Raw genomic sequence first — 16599 nt, 5'->3', positions numbered from 1 at the left:
CTTCATTTGATTGAATTACAAATCTAATTGAATCGAAGTTTATCTCGCTTTTCTGCAGCATCTGCGGTGTATGCGAAATAGAGGGTCTATACATCCAGACCTCCATAAAGATTTAATTCAAATTAATTAAGATTTGATCTCTGATTCTACTACTAATTAGATAAAGATTTGATCCTTATTCATGTAGATTAATAAAAAAAATTTTAAATGTAATCTGGGCCTTCTGAAGAGAAACAGTTTTCCTTCCGTTCAATTGGTATCAGATCAGGTCTGAAATATATGCATGTATAACTAAATTTTTTAAGATTAATTACATAAGAGGTAATTAAATTTTTTTGTGAGATATTAAATCTAATTTAAATCTATTTATATAAAATTTTTGATCTAATTTTGATTAGATTATATGAGACTAATCAATGATTGATTGAGATTGTTATAAGTTTGTTATAATATAATTCTGCTATTGCTGAATTTTTGATAAAATAATAATATAAATTAAAATTTATTTTAAATTTATTTTAATAAAATTTTAATATTATTATTTTTCTTATGAAGTAAAATTTATTTGAGATATGAATTAGATCTGTTTTGATAGATATTTAGATCTGAATCCTATCGAAATTCAGTACTGTGCGAAAATAGATTTTACCAGAAATTTATTCCTTATGCATTCATAATTAATTTTTTATATGATATTAAATCTAAAATTAATATTTTATAATTAATATAAGATATATTTCAGATCTGATATGATGTATTGATATATTAAATCTAATTAGATCAGATAAAAAATATAATTGATAAGATCAAGGATATGTTCATGACACAAAATTATTTTGTCAATAATTACATGTTGATGTAATTATATATGAAATTAAATTTTAGATCTTAGTAGCTAATACTCAGATTGATGAGATCACCAGACCATTCGATCATAAGAGATTGAAGAGATTAATCTCTCTTTTGTCTATTCGGTGGATTCTCTTATGACGTGTAGGGGTGTCATTGTGATTTGATTTCATAAAGAAAAAAAATGAATAGATTTTTATATATTATTTTAATTATAAATATATTTAGATTAGATCTAAAGTGATTTATAATTTATTATAATAGGATAAAATTTAGATATAAAATTATTTTAGATCTGAATTGTATGTTACACAAGATGTAATAGATATTGATCTAAAAGTTTTCATGATGCATGAGATGTATGTATGAAGTTTAGATCATACCTATGCATGTTTAATTGTTAAACATACTATGAAAATTTATTTTCATGTGTTGAAACATATGGTATACTTCACCTGAAACTCTTGTAGAATAGTTCTATAGATTGAAACACACATTTCACACTTAATTTTGAATTAAATTTGAATGCTCTAGATTTGAGAATTGAAGATCATTAAGACACCACATAAAATAATGGGCAAAGGGTTAGTATGAATCATATCCTTCTCTAAATCAATCTCAATAGTTAAAGTTTGATCAAGTCCATGTATTTGATCCTAATAAATGGACCATGATCATGGCTTCATGGTTAAGCCCGAATATTCTGGTGTGCTAAATCAAAACTAATTAACTAGTTGATGTCTAAGGTAAGTTTGGCAGATTCGATCAAGTGATTTTTAATTGAGAGCTATTCACCTAGATGCGTCTACGATGAGTTAAGAGCATATCCGTCCCATTGATCTCACTTACCTGACCAATATGGTAGATTATGTTTTGATTAGGTCACTAGTCGATTCGTGGAGATCCATGCAACTATGGTGAATCAGTGTGACTGATTTAGATGTCTTTAGACCAGCTTGTGTCTAATTTTTTACATGACTTGATGAAGTCAGTAGAAAGATTTACAGCTTGCAGATCGACTTCTTCTCTTATTCTCAGATCAATAAAATCAAATCTTCTAAATTATTAGATCCATAAAGTGATAAAGTTATGAGATAAATTGGTCATTGTCTCCCATTAAGGTGCGTGATAATGAGTCCAATATTCTAAATAAGCATTGGAGGTGCCACACGCCTGGTGTCTATTATGTATTAGAATTGTCATTTATCATATGACCATCATGATATACCTTCAGATCAATGCTTAGGTTGGTCGAGCCACACTCAAGCCTGGACATCTATTTGTTGGATACACTTGGTGTATCATGTTAATGGTTGAATCTAACTAGAATTTTCAGTGAAGGCGCCACACGCTTGCTGAAGGGATGTCTGGGGCAAAACCTAATTACTAGAAGTTGTTTGGAAAAATAATTAGTTATAAACCTATCCATGGATGCACTAAGATTGGTCGAGCTACACTCAGATCCGAATGCAGTCTGTGTGGATTCTAGTACTCGTAAAGAAATTAGCGTAATTTCTCGAGTTGGAGGTAGAGATTATCAATTCATAAAAATAATGGAAGGACTTTTAGACTAAAGTCCATGTCTTCAGGATTAAAAATAATTCATATACTAATAGGCTAATATCTTTTCTTTCAGTTATGACCAATACACTATCTTTTCGTACGCTGTTGGACGGCGACAAGTTTATCGGACCTAACTTTGATAGCTAGTATCGAAAGTTGAAGATTATCTTAGAGCATAAGAAGATTTTATATATCCTTACGGATAAGGTACCTGAAGAACCTACAGTCAATGCTCCTCGTGCCGTGAGAGATACTTATATGAAGTGGCTCAATGACTGTATGACTGTACGTTGTGTGATGAGGGCAACTATGAACGACGAACTTAGTCGTAAGTTCAAGGATGCACAGCCAGAGAAGATCATTCAAATGTTGAATGAGTCCTTCGATATATCTGAGGATGCGGAGAGACACAAAATCTCCTACGCAGTATTCAATATCTGTATGCGAGAGGGGGCTTCAGTCACTGATCATGTATTGTACATGATTGAGCAGATTGAATGCCTTAGCAAACTTGACTTTTTGTTGCATAAATAGTTAGGCAAGGATGCTATCCTCAATTTGCTATCGAAATCCTACCACTCTTTCTCAGTCATTATAAAATGACGAAGCCTGCAGTGAACTACCATGGTTTGCTAGGATTACTGCAGACTTTTGAGAAGGATCACCAGCTCTAGAAAGAGCCAGTAAATTTAGTGGGAGGTTTATCTGTAGGACATCGATCTTCTAAGAGAGGAAAGAAGAAAAAGATACAGAAATCCTGTGCCACCGATCCTAAGCAGAGCAAACTATCAAAAATTGATAAGAGTCAGGCAGAGTGCTTCTTGTGTAAGAAGCTAAGTCATTGAAAAAGAAATTATCCTGCTTATATAGCCACCCTTGACCCAAGCAGGCCTAAAAATAAGAGAAAAGCAAGGGATTGCTTCACAAGGTACTTATATGATAACACATTGTAATTTTTTTATTTGTGATACTATTACCTAGATATTGGATACTGAAGATTTTATTAATATATGCAATTTGTTACAGAGACTACAGGTAAGTAGGAAATTTTGAGAGAGTGAGCGGTTCTTTAATGTTGGAGATGGAAGTCTTGTTCCAGTTCTAATCTTGAAAATTTTGCAGCTTGTCTTCGAGTCTAGTAGTGTTATGTTAGATGATTGTCATTATTGTCTCTCTTTTTTTATGAATGTCATCTTTGTAGGCCTTTTGGCCAAATTTGGTTATAAGTTTATAATAAAGGATGATTTTTGTGATATCATTATGAATGATACTATAATTATGTGTGGATAATTAAAACATAGCATAAACATAATATCATGGCCTGTTAGTGTAATGTACACAGTCAGTAAATATCCTAAATTAGATAATGTCAGTGAATCCTACCTCTGGCATTGTAAGCTTGGTCAAGTGAATAAAAGTAGGATTGACAAATTGATCAAGGAACGTATCCTTGAGATAGATGATTGTGAATCATTGCCTACCTGCGAATCCTATCTACTTAATAAGATGACTAAATCACCTTTTAAAGGAAGAGGTGAAAGAGCCAGTAATATCCTAAGTCTAATACATATTGATGTATGCAGACCTATGAACATAAGTACTAGAGAAGGATACTTCTACTTCATTATATTTACAGATGACCTATCAAGGTGTGGGTATATCTATCTTATGAAGTATAAGTCAGAATCATTTAAAATATTCAAATAATTTTGTGCTGAAGTAGAGAAACAAACAAAAAAGAGTATTAAGACTCTTCGGTCAGATCGAAGAGGTGAATATCTCACTAGTAAATTTCTGATATATCTAGAAGAGAATGAAATTTTCTCACAGTAGATCTCTTCTGGAATACCACAATATAATGGGATATCGGAGAGAAGGAATTGAACCTTATTAGACATGATCTGATCCATAATGGGCTTTGCGAGTCTGCTAATCTCTTTTTGAGAATATGCTCTAGAAATTATCTGTTACATTTTAAATGAGGTGCCGAGCAAGTCTGTCGATGAAACTTCATATGAGATATGGACTGGATATAACTCGATACTCTCACACGTCAGAATCTGGGGGTGTCCAGTTTATGTCAAGCGTTTAAAGATAAACAAGCTTGGATCGAAGTCCGACAGATGCTTGTTCATAGGGTATCCAAAGAAAACTAAAGGATACTACTTCTACCTCACTGTAGAACAAAAGGTGTTTGTCAGTAGCTGGATAGTCTTTTTGAAAAAGAAGTTTCTTGGTGAAGGAGCTAATGTCTATAAAATTGAACTTGATGAAGTTCATAAGGTGGAAGGACCAACACACACAGAATTAGATTTGATTGGTGAATCAAATTTAGAGCCAGTAGAGATGCCATTAATAAGATCCGATAGAGTACCGCATCAGTTGAACAGATACTATGATTTTTTCATCTGGAACGGTGATCCCATTGAACTTGATGAACATGATAAGAATCCGAACACCTATATGGAGGCCATGCAAAGACCCGACTCCTCAGAAATGGCTTGAAGCCATAAAATTCGAGATGAAGTCCATGGAGATCAATAGTGTATGGACACTAGTTGATCCATCCGAAGGAATAAAATTCACATGATGTAAATAGATTTTCAAGAGAAAAAGAGAAGCAGACAAAAAGGTAGAGATCTATAAAGTTTATCTAATTGCCAAGAGATATTGTCAGCATTATGGTATTGACTATGACGAGACGTTCTCTCCTGTGGTAATGTTCAAGTCCATTCGGACTATGCTTGCTATCGCTGCACATTTAGATTATGAGATCTGACAGTGTCAAAACCGCTTTTCTTAATGGAGAGCTGGAAGAAAAGATGTATATGATACAATCTGAAAGGTTCACATCTACAGATGAGTCAAAAGTGTGCAAGCTGAATAGGTCTATTTATGGACTTAAGCAGGCATCTAAGAGTTGGAACATACGTTTTGATAAGGTGATCAAAATGTATGACTTCATTAGGAACGGAGAAGAGCCTTGCATCTACAAGTGGACTTCCAATTCTGTAGTCATCTTCTTTGTGCTGTATGTGGATGACAAACTATTACTAAAAAATGACATCCCAGCTTTGCAGAGTGTGAAGCTGTAGTTATCATCACAGTTCTCCATAAAAGACTTGTGAGAAGCATTCTACATTCTTAGGATGAAGATCTATAAGGATAGATCTAAAAGGTTGCTTGAATTATCTCAAGCATCGTACATCGATACCTTGTTGAAGCGGTTCAATATGGATAATTTCAAGAAAGACTATCTTTCGATAGACCATGGAATTACTCTTTCTAAAAAGAATTGTCTGATAACTCCTAAGGAGAGAGAGTGTATGAGGAGAATACCATATACTTCGATAATGAGATCTATCATGTATGCTATGATATTTACGAGGCTGTATGTGGCCTATTCACTAAGAGTAGTGAGTAGGTACTAGTCAGATCCGGATGAGAAGCATTGAAAGATTGCAAAAGTAATTATTAAGTATTTAAGAAATACTAAAGATCGATGGCTTATCTATAGATACACTGATCTGAAACTTGTGGAATATACTGATTCTAATTTTCAGTCAGATTGTGATAATAGCAGAAGCGTGTCGAGCTATGATTTACTCTGAATGGAGGAGCTGTTTGCTGGAAGAGTTTTAAATAACATATTATGGCCGATTCTGTATGTGAAGTAGAATATAATGCTGCATCTGATGCTGTGGTATATTCTGCATCGCTATCACCTGATGTGAGAGATCGTGAATTGAGGTGATATGGAGCTTCAAAAGATCGACGGAAAAGAGAACTTAGCCGACTCTTTCACTAAAGCTCTCGGGATCAAAGAGTTCGATGATTTCAAATGAAAGATGGGTATAAGATACCATCCCGATTGGCTTTAGTCCAAATGAGAGTTGTTGAAAATTGTATCCTAAAATTAATCGTGTGACGATTGAGTTCATCCTTGTATATGAATTATTGACTATTGAATAAAAATTATTTTGATATTTTCATCACAAAGTGATATTTTTCTTGAACTCTTGTACTATGATGAAGTCCTTAGAATTATGCTAGTGTACAATAAAGAGAGAATTTATCGTATAGTTCTTAAATATATTCACGTTCAGATGATACGTCATTACAGGATGATGACGTTTATCGAGTGGAGGTCGTTGTGTGCCATATGGATTGGATGTCCTCTTAACCAAGGAATATGGTGACACTGGTATGGCATATAGGTGAGATATTGAGGTACATCGTCACTAAACAAATGACTCATATGCTGAGCATTTTGCTGTCAAGAACTACTCGAGAAATACATGGGTATAAATATCCTTCAGATCTGAGATTACCATAGTAACTTGCAAGCAACTCACTGTGCTTTGGTATCGGATTATCTGGATTTCTAATGAAGTGACGAAAGGCTCTAGGTATAGTCAAGTACTTGTAAAGTCTACGTGTAGATCAAGATGAAATTGATCCCTCCGAATTATTAGAGTTGATGTATCACTATATTTCAATTTAACAAAGTCTTGATCAGAATAATCCATGAGATAGATTTGAAAGGTTGAAATACAATGCGGATGAAGCAATCTCGATTAACAGTTAACTTAAGACCATCTTAGAGCATTCAGAGTCAAAAGGATAAATTATGTGGTAACCATATGTATGAGTTCTGAAATATTCTTTTACGATAATTAAATCTATCTAGATGTCGGAAATCATTGCTAAGTAGTATCTCGATTAGTGCAGAAATTGATTTCTTTGCTACCGACTTAGTGTTTGAACCTATGGAGTCACGCACACAAATCAGATAAAGTAGGAAATAATTTATCTATATTTATATATCCAATTTAAAAGTACTTAACTTGATTGAACATATAAGCTAACTTGATTAAGAATTAAGTTATTGATCAAATAGGATTGAAGAGTTGATTATGTCTAGCTAGCACTACACATGAGGTTCAGATTCAATTTCGGAGATGAACAGTTTTTGATCTATAATTCATGGAGTATATAAGAGATTGAATTTAAGTATTAATTAATTTTAAATTAGATCTAAATTAATTAGATTTAATTGGATCTAAAATCTAAGTTAGACTTGGTATAAAAATCCGAAAGAGTTTGGAATTGACGGTCTTTCAAAATTATTTTGAACCAGCTTCGAATTGGATTCGAATCGGATCCGTTTTGATGAGATATGAGAATTTCCACTTGCACTAAAATTTTTCTCTCATGTAGGCCGACCAACACCTGGAATGATGCTGGTTTGGAGCGTCCATGTGGGTGAGGGAGTGGGTACAAATTAGTTGTCATAAGTGATGGCAATTCTATCTCATGTAGGAATCATTCTTTCATGAGTATTGGACTAATTTAAATCAGATTTGAGTTAGGACTCCTATACTTATTGGGTCATGGGATTCATCTATAAATAGAAAGGGTCTCTACCTATGAATGCATAGAAAATAAATCAGATTGAAAGAAGAGAAAAAGAGAGAGAGATCCCTTCTTCTCCTTGGCCTCTCCCCTTGTTGCGGCCTCTTCTTCCTTAAGTGTGGGCTCTTTTTGAGTGTCCCACCTGCTGGTATGAGGTGTCACACTAGCACATCTCCTTCCTTGTTTGATTGGATTGCGAAGTTGATTGGATCGGAGTTCATCCCGCTTTCCTACGGCGTCTGATGTGCATACGAAGTAGAGGATCGTACATCCAGACCTTTGTGAAGGTTTAATTTAGATTAATTGAGATTTGATCTCTGATTTTGCTACTAATCAGATAAGAATTTGATCTTTATTTATATAGATTAATAGAAAAATTTTTCGATACAATCTGGGTCCTTCGAAGAAAAATAGTTTTCCTTCCCTTCAAAAGTCTCATCTTTAATTGGCCTATATTGACTTTCAATATTTCTTATACTCGACAATCATTTAGGAAAAAAAGATATATGCGAACCAAATGATGATCTATGGAATGTTGTTACACTTTATGTCCTATATAATTGCAATAAGGCCAAGCCATTTATACAATAAGATATCTTATTAAAAAAAATTATATATACTTTTTTTATAATAGGTGTGAAAGGTAAATTACATATTTTTTTATTTACAAAGAATACAAAAATATGCTCGCTAACTTAGGTTTTGCTAACATGGAAGAGGTGCATAGATGTGAGTTCTTTCATTGGTTTAAAGAAATGATAAAATAAAGTAATACAAACACTAATTTATATGAAATATATACAATGTATCTTGTATCAAAATTTTTAATATATTTTGTAGATTATTGAGCTGCATAATATGGGAGATAAATAGATTTATCAGGATATAGTTGCTCTAGCTCAAGATCCTGAAAAGTGAGCTTTATACTATACAAGTTACTATATTAATGGTTTCAGATTTCACATAAAATAATGTAAAGAGAGTAAATGAAGTCAAAATAGTGGCGTCATTGTTAGAAGAGAATATGAAAGTGGTGATATTTCTTATTATAGATCTCTTATTGATATTATTGAACTTCATTATACTGAAGGGATCAGAGTCATATTATTTAAATGCCATTGATATGATATAATTGGAGAATAAATTGGATATAAGAGAGGTCATTATGGAATTATGAGTATTGACAAGCATGTAGGCTAAACACTTAAGAACCTTTTGTGCTAGAAAGCTAAGCAACTCAAATTTATTATATTGGATTATCTAAAGATCGCACTTCGAGCTCTATAGTTGAAACCAAGCCAAGGAACTTTTTTAAGATGCCCATGGAAGAGGAGGAACTATACTAAGAAGAGAAGATTTAGATATATAATGTGCAAGTGGTTCAAGTTGATGATGAAGATTATGAACTAGATTGAAATAGGAATGGGGTTGATGATATGAATATATAATGATTTTTGTTTATTTTATTTTATTAATTATTCAAACAAAATTGGATGACTTTAACTTGCTTGGTTTATTAAGCAAAATTGATTGACTTGGACTTGATTTATTTATATTCTGGTTTGAATTGCAATTTAATTTCAAAGATATTTAAATAATTATTGTTATTGTATAGTAGGTAAATGGCAAGAAAAGATAAGAAAAGGGACTAATAACAGTGTACAACAATAAGATGGTATCTTATCTGCACCTCAATTTTATTTGTTAAATAAACCACAATAAGAAGCTAGTGAATCTAATAATATTGGCTCATCAGAAGTTCCATCATAATCCAAGTCTTCAATTGATACAAGAAGTCAGGATAATATTTGTCTTAGAAGATCATTTTATTTACTAACTTTTATTTATGAATAACATCTAGTTATCCGGTTTATGTGATTTATCTTGGTAATAGGTTCCATAATTGAAAAAAAGAGAGCTTAGGGAAAAGGTAAAGGAGTTAAATTAGGATAGGTATAAAGTTAGAAATTTTTGATAAGAGATAATTATTTAAAATTTAGTTTATATGGTTGGTAAAATCTTATCATTTAATTTTTATTTTATTATTTGATATGAAGTTACTACTATTTTTAATTGAAATCGTATGTTTGATAATTTTGGTACTAATAGTACATGCTCACATCAATTATGCCATGATGGATTATAATTTTAAGATAATTACATCAGTAGCATGGCATGAGCTTAGCAGTTCTTTTCAAAGAATATCACTAGACTTTTAACTACTTTTAGTCTATGTCCAAAAAAAGAATCGGAGGCTTTATATTTATAGTTTAAAAAAATTGGCTTTATATATATTTGTCTTGAGAAAAGAGTGAAGGAAGCATTTGACTTATACATTAAAAAAAACTATTCTAATTAGATGTAGACCCTTAGAAGAGGCATTTTTCAAAAGTATAAAACTACTAAGGAGCACTGCAAACATCCATCTGATAATACATCTCCATCAGTTTGGAAACAAATGATATATTGATAAATAAAGTGAGAATAATTGGCAGATTTTTTTTAATTTCTGATCAATCATGTCAACTAAACATTTTTTTTTATTGAAAAGTGAGCTCTTACAACTAATATTAGTTATGGATAAATGATATATGTAGGATCAAAGTGAGAGAAATAAGAATAACAGATCAGAGTCTGAACTAGTAGCAATTGGAGGCTCGGCTTCAATGCAAAGTATAAAGCTAAGAAGATATGACAATATATCTTTTTAAATTTATTGCTTAATTGATATAATGAAGCAAGGATCTGGCTGCATACACAATATTTGAAAATATCTCAAGCTAACTTAATTTTATATGATTTATATATCGATCCAACAAGAAACAATACTATGCATGGCATGTTTATGATCAAACTACAAATATAAAATCTGAATAACTTAATTATGAAATTCTAAGATTGATCATCCATCTTTACATATAAATACATAATATACTTTATGAATATTTATAGATAAAGAAAATTGGTCATGAGCCTAGTATCATTGACCACTGGAAAAAATTTCATATAAAAAAAGATGAAAAGACTTAGTCTATAGATAAAGCAAGGAAGATGTATGTAAGAAATGAATGCTACATTTATTTTTATACTATTAGGATATTGTAATGTCTAATATTTTATTTCATACATTCTCTTTTTTTTAATTTCAGAAGCAAATGACATTAATTAGATCAGCTGTAATATCCAAAGGCTTTATACTTAATGAATGGAAAATATATCAAAAAGTGATTGGATAACCAAATTATGGTTGTGTGCTTAACATGAGCACGGACAAAGATGAAGAATGTATTTGGCCTCTCTTTAAGCCAAGATTACATGAAGCATTGTACAAAGGATCATACTAGAGAGATAAAAATATTAACTAACTGCATAGAGTAATTAGAAGTTGGATATACTGAATTGGTTAATGAAAAGATGTCTACGGTTGTACTTGAGATACTATAGTCTTTGGATATTACACCATAGATACCTTTGTAAACAATTGCTACATGCCCATTTAATATGGTATGATAAATTTATGTTGAACTATATTTTTCTTAAATTAATTGAAATAAAAAAATTTTAAATAAGCACTTATGAAGTTGCTAAATGGTATATTCTTACTTTTTAATTTTTTTGTTTCATAATAGGCTAATGTGAATAAAAATCAAGATGGCATATATGATGAAGATGAAGCATTAATGAGGATTCTAAGAGTGGTTCAGAGGATGGTTAATTTTTTTCTTTTTTGTTCCTTTCTTTTGAATAGCTAAAGTTGCATTGTGGTTTCTCTTTTTTATGGATGTGGAATAAAATTATAACTGTTGTGAGATTTATTATATGATGAAATTTTTATTACATTTTTCATTGGCACCATTGTATATGTTAAATTCCTATATTGTTAAATATATCATTAGAAGTTATCAACAATATATGTTTAAAAATTATGGTGATGATAATGTATCTCAATTAAAATGATAATTTTTTTTGTATAAAATGAGAAATTATCATAAATAATATATTTTCAACAGTCAAAAATTTCTTCAGAAAATATTTGATTTCATTAGAAATATTTTTTTAACAGCAATATTCTCTTAAAATATATTAATTATAAAAGATATCTTCTCATAACTAGTTTTAATGATGTCAGTATGACATCGAAAATGCTTATTTGCCATGATCAAAAAAATTCATGTCATCATCATAATTTTTTTTTATCACAAATAATTTAGTGATGGTAATATATTCTCATTTTGCAATAAAATGCTAATAACATCCCAATTATTTGTAATGGACAAAACATAGTTGGTAAAAATCACAAACAAATCAATTGATTATAAGTTAGTATTATTGACAGATGTATTATTCTCACAAAAAGATATGCTTTCCTCATTCGCTAATTCTTTAATGATGGTGGTTAATCTCATTTGCGAAGAATATCTTGTTATCATAAAAAAAATCTTCATTTATTTTTCTTATTTACTAATGCATTAATTATGGCAAATAATTTTATTTTTGATGATTATAAATGGTTGGAAATGCACCATCATCAATGGCCCATTGCTACTAAAATTTTTTATAAGAGAGGTATTTGTAATGACCAATGATGGCAATATACTGTCAAAAATACTTCTTCGTGATAGGAGAATTGACTTTTAGTGAGGAGAAATGATTCTCAAAAAAGTTACATTTTTTGTAGTGACCATATGTAAGTGATGGATAGACTTTAGATATTTATATAGGAAAAAGGTATATAGGTTGTAACTTATGGCTTTCTTTCTGGTGAGGTCGTGAATCATTGCATTAATATGATTGATATGAATTAATTAGCTTTTTTCAATAACAACAATATTATTGCAGACTTTGTTGCAGCTCACGATTTGGTTTTATGGTGTTTCAGATCCAAGCAAGAAGTTGTTGTAGTCAAGTTAGATTTTAAAAAGATTTTTAATTGATGAGGAGCTTTTTATTTGGAGCATTGAAAGTTAAAAACCTCATCCTTCAAGAGGATCCAATAGCCCTGCTTTGTCGAGCTAAAGTAGCCGTTCTCACTAATGGACAATCGAACATATGGATGAAAGTTAGAAGGAGGCTTATGTAGGGGGACATATTATCTTCATTTCTTTCTTTTTTTTTTGAAAAAAAACTTTATGAGACCTAACCTAATTCATTAAAATAATAGAAAGTACAAAGAAGATGCTAAAAGAAAGAATAAGGAAACAAAGAGAGATGATATAAGATGGTGCATGGGAAGATTGTGGTAAGTGTAAGATTCACGGTGGTTAAATAATTAGCATAATAAAAGATTTTTGTGTGACTAAAATTTGATTTTATCATTGATAACTAATTGCAAAGAAGGAATGGGACATTACATATTATTAGAGCGAAAGGCTTCATCTCAAGATAAAAAATCCTCCCATTCCTCTCAATCCATGGGTTCCCATACAACACTATTGCAAGGCATTCCCATCATATCTGAAGATTTGAACATTGATTGGATTAGTGCTTACAAGTTCTGAGTATTTGTTTGAAATTTGATATATAGAAGATGAAGTTATCAGAGATCTTTGAACTTGCTAAGAAAATACACACCAGAGGAAGAGGTTGTATATGGTTTTGAAAGATATTTATAGAAAATATCACATTAAATATGAAAGAAGTCATGAGAGCTTTCTCTTCTATTTAAAGTTATTCAAAAAATTTAAATATATAACTCGTTGCTTCTTTACAATTTTAGATTTATTTGAAATTCAATGGCAAATTAAAATAATATTTACATATCGCTACTCTTGACCTAACTTATTCATGAGCAACCATATTAAGGTAGTTCGAGTATTGCTGGTTCGAAGCATTGGAATTTTGTTGACTAAAATTTTAACTAAATAATTAAGTTTGATTAAGAAGCTTTTTTTAAAAAGAATGCAAGTGTGTATAAGGATCAACATAAGCATGTCTTTGGTCTCGTATAAATGATAGATGGATTTTGGATACTTATGTAGTAAAAACAAACACAAATTACATCTTATGGCTAGCTTTTTGATGAGGTCCAAGATTGTTACATCAATATGATTGATATGAATTAATTAACTTTTTCCAATGGGAGAAATATTATTGAAGGCTTTGCTATAGCTCAATCTTAGTTTCATTGTGTTTTAGATCCAAGCAAGAAGGTGTTGTGGTTAAATTGGATTTTAAAAGAGCTTTTGATTTTTTAGTGATTAGGAGATTTTTATTTAGAGTATTAAAAGTTAGAGACCTCCTCCTTCAAGAGAATTCGATAGAACCTTGCTTTGCCGTAGAAGGAACCATTCTCATGAATGGAGTATGGATAAAAGTTAGAAGGAGGCTCGTACAAGGAATCCATTACATTTATTTCCATTCATCATATTTTTTTTTTTGTGAAAAAAAGTTCAAAACATCAAACTTGATTCATTAAAATAATAAAAAGTATAGATTGAAAAACTATAAGGTGATAAAAGAAAGAATAAGAATATAAAAGGAGATGAGATGAGATGGGATCAGAATCTTGTTGACTCAATTTTTAACTAAATAATTAAGTTTCATCAAGATTTTCTCCTTTTTTGTGTGTAAATGAGCAAATATATTTTTTTGAGGGAAAATTGGTAGAAATAAGGGATCATAGATTTTACCATTATTTGTCTCCTAATAACTAGAAAATTTGTCTAGCTTTGTCTCATATATTATTTTGCCCTTTTTATGTTTTATTATTATTTTTTAGATATAGCAGATTACGCTAGGCTAATTCAAAGATAACTCATCAAAAGAAAGACACAATTATTATAATAACAAATTTTGATGATTATGTTCAATAGCAAGTAACTATGAAGTCCCACACTCTTTAGAAAGAAAGAAAAAAAGAATTCCAATTGCATTTTGGTCTATGAAAATCTTAAATCCAAAATAACTAGGTAAGTTCATAATAAGTGAGCCCAAAAATAGGTAATTTATATCACTCCGATAAACTTGCAATGGTTATTGTTAAAACAAATATGACAATTATATTATTCCCACTAGCAATTTTCGAATTATGTGTATTAGGTTGGAGGATGATTCAAAAGCTTTAATATTTATTGTGCTTGGTATAAACTAAAAACATAATTTTGAGTTTTACCGTATTCTAATTTTCTATATATAATGCATAAGATTTCTTCTTTTTTTGTTAAAAAAAATCTAATTCTAATTTATTTAAATTTTTTTTGACTTTGGATTATGATTATGTGTCAGCTTAATAGATCAAATTTAATTAAGCTAGAACCACATATAACTCTTGGTTCTAAAAAAAATGTGTAATTTTTATTTTTAAAAATTTCAATTCCATTATGTCCAAATCAAGCTAAATTTTACTACTTTTGTACTCATGCACTTCATTTCTAACTCATTGTACTGAATCAAAATATTATTTTATTATATTTTAATATATTTTTTTAAAATAATAAAACTTATTCTTGTGTATCACACAGCTAAATGGTTGAATTCAACACAAGCAATAAAACTGGAGTATATGGCTTTTTGGTTTTAAGAGTTTTGTGATAGAAAGATATGGATAGTACAAAAATTTACTCATTTATGATTTAGACTGGTTGGATGAAGTGAGGATGTACTTATGAAGGTTTTGCAATCACATAATATTGTGTAGTAGAAAGAGAAGCTTCGCATGATAATTGTTGTCGTTGTTGTCCCAAAAAGAAATGCATTATGTTCGACTTAGTTCTATGTAATACTAAGTGGGCACAATAAAATGGTAGGAGTAGGATTAATGGAGGATAGAAAGTTGAAGTTATTTAAATAGATGGAAGATATGTTGCTGAGCCCACAGCCTGCTAAAGTAAGAGGGGCATCCTATTCAAAGTAGAAATCTTTGAGGATAGCTCAGATATTAGTACACTAGGAGAATAGTAGGAGTAGGATTAATGGAGGATGGGTGAGTCGAAGTCGTTTGAAATAGGTGAAAGATACATAGCTAAGCTCACAACAACCTGCTAAATTAAGAGGAGTCTCCTATTCAAAGCATAAAGGTCAGAAAGAAGAATAAAAAGAACAATGGGAACTTAGAGAGAAGCATCAATTGTGGATCTAATGCTTCACAATTGATGCTTCCCACAATTGATGCTTCCTTGCTTTGAGTACTTCCTCATTGGCATGAAAAAATTAATATAATAGGATAACAAATGCAGCCTTAGATTTATAGGTTAAGGCTTGGATAGATTGGTCATTCTTTTTTCGTTTTGCTTTTTCTTTTTTTGGGAGATCCATGGGAGAAAGAGAGTATCTGAGGGAGATCAGATGGTTTTCTTAGATTTTAATTGGAATTTTTTCTTGAGATTTTGTATGATTTGTGGTGGTATGAGTTGTTTCTATCACATTTTGAGTAATTAATCTTGGTAGAAACACGAGTTAATGGGATTTAGAAAATTTTCTTGCTTTTGCAGTAGGATAAAAAAAAAAAAAAAAAAATAATTATATATATTAAAATAAAATAAATAAATAATATTTGAAATTATAGATGTTTTAAATAGATATTTTAAAAAATTATAAGATAGCATCTTTAAATATGCGCAATAATCGTATTCCAATCTAATAAATTTAGAGCAAATTGGCTCGTCAAGCCATCCCGATCCCAGCACCCACCCAGCCCTTTGGAATCCAATAAACAAACAAAAATCAAGAATCTAACGCGCACAGAAGCCATGTATTCATATCACAAGTGCAAAAAAAAAAAAAAAAAAAAACCTCTTTTCCCCCGGAAACACCCCATCCCGCGATTCAAGGGTT

The sequence above is a fragment of the Elaeis guineensis genome, chromosome 7 (genome assembly GCF_000442705.2).
Source record: "Elaeis guineensis isolate ETL-2024a chromosome 7, EG11, whole genome shotgun sequence".
NCBI classification, from domain to species: domain Eukaryota; kingdom Viridiplantae; phylum Streptophyta; class Magnoliopsida; order Arecales; family Arecaceae; genus Elaeis; species Elaeis guineensis.
This window is presented reverse-complemented; position numbering follows the sequence as displayed.